A 6,007-nucleotide genomic window follows, 5' to 3' on the forward strand; every position below is an offset into this window, starting at 1 on the left:
TTCCTTTCTCCGTTTGACAAATGCAACCAAACGGTTATTTTTGCAAATGTGGCCCCGTCCAAATTTTGAGGCCGGAGAGGATTATTTTATGACACTTTACACACTTGTCCGTTCTTTTACGAAAATAGCCTTTCGACAACTGAAAGATACTCTGAGGCTATTTCGGCAAGAACGGTTTAAGACGCGGCCGAAGCTGGCTCGGCTTATTATGACAAAATTCAAACGGTATTCACCTGACCGCCGACTATTTTTTTTTTTTTTAAATTACAATAAAAACCTGGTGTTGCAAACACGGCCCTTCAGCGCCTCGGGGACGAAGATTTTTAAGGCTGTGTGGGTCAACTAGACCAAAATCCTAAACATGACCCAAAAGGTGGTTGTTTATGCAAAGTCGGCCTTCTGGCGTCCCATTCGGGAACATTCGGCTATGTCTTGATAAAACAACGTCACCCGACTTCTTTATGACTCTTAAAATTTGACATATTTTTTTTTGGCTATTTTATTTTAGCAAAAAGTGGAGGATGGACACTGCCCGACTTATTATGAAAAAAAATTAAAATTTTGACATGTTTTTTATTTATTTATTGGTTTTTGGCTATTTTAGCAAAAATGGGGGTTGGACCCGATGAGGGTTGCCTACGTATCTCACATCCGGTGAGAATCAAACCCGCGTAGTTCGGGCCGGTCATGAATAAAGTAAATAAACTGATTTTAAATTATGATTTTTTTTTGTAAAAGAACTGCTTTAAAAGAAGAAAGGAAGTATTTTTATTATTATTTTTGGGTTTTTGATTGATTTTCTTTTTGAAAGAAAGATTTCTAAGAATTCCTTTTCTTTTGATTTGAACTTTGAGAATTTCAAAAGTAAAAGGAAGATATTTTTTTTCTTATTCTAAGAAGAAAGAAAATATTTTTTTTTTGGAATTTTACCTTTAATAAAAGAAACGCTTTCTAAAAAAATATTTTTTGAATTTTGAATTTTCTTTTCAATTTTTAAAGAAGAAGGAAAATATTTTCGAATTTATTTTATTTTATTATATATATATATATATATATATATATTTATTTTAATAATTAAAAAGACTTTCTAAAGAAGTCAATAACGGAAAAAAAAATTTGGATTTTTTTTTGTTTTGAAAATTGAGAGTCTAAAAAAAACTTTTCTAGACTTTTGGCACGACAAATATTTTTGCAACAAATAAAGATATATATACATTTTTTGGAAATAAAGAACAACTTTTTTGGATTTTTATATATATACATATTTGCAACAAATAATAAAACCACTTTCGACGCGACTCTTTTTATTTTATTAGTTATTTTTATTTTGGTATCTAAACAAATAAATAAATAAAAACTCATTTTAAAACAAGATTTTTTTTTCATTTTCATTTTTTTTATGGCAAGACAAACTATTTTTTTTTCTAATTTGTTTTTTAAAAACAAGACAGAACAACGACTCTTTTTTTTCTTTCTATTTTTCCTTTGCTTTTAATAAAACAAACTAATAAAATTTTTTTTTTCATTTTCTCAAAATTTCGGCAGAGTTTTGACAGTTATTTGGGCATTGTTTTTTTTTTCCAAAAATAAACAATCAATTCCCTAACCGCTATTTTTTTTCAATTTCAAAATATTATTCCTGATATTCAAAAGTCAGTCAACACAAAAGTCCGAATCAAATAAATGCGCAAATAGCAGCAAGTAAGATGCATCAGGATGGTCATTTTCATTTTTTGGTACACCTGTCCTAGACAGACCCAACCCCTGTGTTGAGCCTCCAAAGTCAAATGCACGTGATGCAAACAAACGTTCCTACTAGGGATCCGGCATGAAGCTGAGTTATTCTAAGTGAAAAAAAACCTGAGGCATATTGTTCTAGCCCTGGCTTACCCAAGTGGACAGCTTGAGCCGAAATGGGGGCAACGTACCGGGAGCACGAAAGTCTGCCCGGCCTAGTTACTTGTCCCAACTTCGTCTTATTTGGTATGACTTCTAACAGAAAGGTGGGTCACGCGCACGTGTACACCATAAATTTAGAAGACTCAGAAAGAAGAAGAGTTTCGTAGCAGTTTTATACACAATTCAGATAATATTAAAGCGATAAAAGCATCATTTAGCATATTAAGCATAAATATGTAAAAATCAGATAATAAATAAAGCCAACTATAACAGTTATTTTAAGCTCGAATTTCTAACCCTGAACCAGTGGTTCTGGGCCAATTTCCCCAGCAGAGTCGCCAGAGCTGTCACACCTCCTTTTTCCCCACCCGCGAGGGTGCAAGGGAGTTTTTCCAATTAAAGGACAATCGAGACGGGATTGGTTTATTTATTTTAGAGTCGCCACTTGGGAGATTTAGGGTGTCCCAAGTCACCAATTTTAATCCCGAATCGAGGAAAAGAATGACTCCATATTACAGTCTGCGTACCAGAAATCCGGATAAGGAATTCTGTTAACCCGGGAGAAGGTGTTAGGCATTCCCGAGTTCCGTGGTTCTAGCACGGTCGCTCAACTGTTATATTCGGCTTGATTGTCTGATTTTATACAAATATGAACTTATGTGCAAATTTTATCTTTTAACCGCTTTATTATTATTGTTTTTAAAAGAAATATGAACATCGCTTAAAACACGTCTTTGGACTGCGTTACATGAAATGCACCCACAATCCGGAACACGTTTTATTTGATGTTTTGGGATTTGGATTCGGGTCGCATGAAATGCACACCCAGGCTTAAGAAAGTAAAATATTAAACACGCGCCTAAAGAGACTATCGCGTTATTATTTTGGGGAAGACCGTGAAATTCGCTAAACGGTCCTTCCGAATTCTAATTAAACCATACATTTTGTGAGGGCCCCGCAATCTATACGTTTTATTTGGCGAGGCTCGTCTCATTTTTATTTTTACAGGATAAACCTACAATGACTATATTTTCTATTAAGTTCGTCTCTAAACTAAAAGAAAATCTCTTAATTATTTACATGCTGAAAAACGTAACTTATTAGTTATTAGTTTACGGCTAATGCGAATGGAAAATTGCGATCGAGTTTGTACAAAGAAAAACTGCTTTCATTTTATATTCTGTTATTCAATAATACTAGAACATGAGATTGACCATAATATCAAAAACAGATTAATTATTCTCCGTAATTTAAAATAACATTATTAGATGAAGAAAGTATACATATGCAACCTCATTATTCATTAATCATTCAACTACATCTTTATACGAAGAAAGAAAAATTATATTCAACCACAAATCTAAACAGGAGGAATTCAACAGGAACAAAGCCTGATTAATATTTCATTTTTTGCTTCAAGCCGAGATTGTACAAATGTGTACCTGGAAACAGCAGTACAAGAACAAAAGAAGGAGAAGTCAGCAGCAGTAATAACACAGCAACAGCAGATTCAGCAACATCGCAAACCAGTACAGTAGGAATAGCAGAAAACCCAGGAGACTATAAACGACTCCAAGTATAGTGAAGAAGTAAAAGGCAGGAAGGTTCTGACTATTTCAGATCTTAAGCGAGGCAATAAAGCAGTAACTATTTTTTTTCAACTTCAAAACTCTCCAAAATGAATTCTGCCCCTGTATATTCAGTGTATACAGAATGTATATCGGGTGTATACTTCTCACTCCGCCCCCTCTTTTTTTCTTCTCTCTATCTAGTTTTTCCTCTCTTTTTTTCCACCCTTCTTCCTAAATTTTCTCTTCTATTTATAGCAAAATTTTCGAAATTTTCAGATTTGTTTTTTATTATTTTATTATTTTTTTAATTAAAAGAAATCCCACTTACAAATTGCTTTTATTTTTTTAGAAAAAGAAATCCCACCTTTATTTACTTTTATTTTTAAAATTCCAACTTTAATTACTTTATCTTATTTAAAATCCCACTTTTTATTTTTTTTTAAAAAGAATCTCACTTTATTTAACTTTTCTTTAAAAAATAAACCACTATCTTTTCTTTTTCTTTTAAAAATGCTACTTTCAATTACTTTAAATTTTTTAAATTTTCAGATATCTTTATATTTATTTTTTAATTCCAACCTACTTTTACTTTTAAATTTTTTAAAACTTTTTACTTTTTTTTTTAAAATTTTCTACATTCTTTTACTTTTTTTTTTATTTTTTTATTTTTTATTTTTTTAAAATCATTTCCGAAATTACTATATATATATATATATATATATATATATATATATATATATATATATATATATTTTATTTTTTTTAAATTAAAATAATAAATAAAATAAAATATTTTCGATTTTTTTTATATATATAAAAAAACAAAAAATAAAACTATTAATAGTGATAATTCACTTTTTATTTTTTTATTTTTTTTTTTGGTTTTGTTTTGTGTTGGACAAAAATGCAGAAGGGGTGTTGGGTTAATGGACTGGGTCTACCCAGTTCGAAATGGATTGGGTCGTAGGGAAGATTGGGCCATTTTTTGGGCCTATAGCTTGAAATTGAAGAAGAGGCCCAATTCCGACTTTCTTTATATTTTCGCTCTCTTTTCTTCTTTTATTTTTCTAAAACTAAATTATAAAAATACTTAAACTATTATTAAGAACTAAATTAAGTTATAAAGGCGCAAATTAACTCCCAATAACAATTAACGCACAATTAAGTATTAATTAAGCATAAAATTGTATATTTGGACATTAAATGCTAAAAATGCAAACGATGCCTATTTTTGTAATTTTTAATTTTTGTAAAACAATTTTAATTACTAACAATTGTAGAATTAAATCCTACATGCAAAATGCGACATATTTTTGTATTTTTTATTAATTTAGCGAATAAACACGCACAGACAAATACAAATAATTCTTCAAAATATCACAAAATTGTACACCAAAGAAAAATCATTTTATTTTTGAATTTTTTGGGAGTAATTCTCATATAGGGCAAAAATCACGTGCTTACAGCTGCCCCTCTTTGCCCGGAGACACGAAGGGTTTTCGTGCAAAGATAAAGCGAGCGATTTTTGCCCATCCGAGTACTCCGTTGAAGCATTTTTTTGAAAAAGATTTGACCGAACCTTTGCTTCAAAGGTTTCCTACATATCCTGGGCTAAACAGGAATCAGGTCAATGTAGTTCGAGAAATTTTGGTAGCTGGGACTACCGTTGGACTGCAATGTTACTGTTGTTGCATGCTATTACTACTGCTTACCGATCTCCTTGTTACACCGTGCTTAAAAAAACAAGAAGCTAGGCTAGAGTACAATTTGTTTTTGTTGCCTTGCTTCCTTGTCTGCTTGCATTTCTTTCGGTGCTTTACTTCTTTTGACACATGTACTTGAGTTTGTACTGTGACCTCTTGTTGCAACCTTCTGTTTCCCGGTGCCGGGGAATTTTATTGTTTCCTGCTGGGGATTCCTATTGTAACCCTCTGTTTTATTGTCCTCTGACTTGATTTTGAAATGTATGCCTCTGTTATCTGGGCGGGCTCCCAATTTTAATACTTGAAAATTAAAGACTTGAAATGTATGCCTCTGTTATCTGGGCGGGCTCCCAAGTTCAATGCTTGAAAATTAAAGACTGAAATGTATGCCTCTGTTCTATGGGCGGGCTCCCAACTTCAACAACAACTTTAAAAATGAATGTCATTCCTCTCTTCAACCAATACATCGCCATTCTGTTCTTCAGAGGGGGCTCCTGATTTCAACAACTTTAAAAAATAAAATCCTATTCGAGGGCGGATGAACCCGAAATATCCTATTCGAGGGCGGATGAACCCAAAATATCCTATTCGAGGGCGGATGAACCCAAATATCCTATTCGAGGGCGGATGAACCCAAAATATCCTATTCGAGGGCGGATGAACCCAAAATATCCTATTCGAGGGCGGATGAACCCAAAATATCCTATTCGAGGGCGGATGAACCCAAATATCCTATTCGAGGGCGGATGAACCCAAAATATCCTATTCGAGGGCGGATGAACCCAAAATATCCTATTCGAGGGCGGATGAACCCAAAATATCCTATTCGAGGGC

This window comes from Nicotiana sylvestris, chromosome 11 (assembly GCF_000393655.2).
Source record: "Nicotiana sylvestris chromosome 11, ASM39365v2, whole genome shotgun sequence".
NCBI classification, from domain to species: Eukaryota; Viridiplantae; Streptophyta; class Magnoliopsida; order Solanales; family Solanaceae; genus Nicotiana; species Nicotiana sylvestris.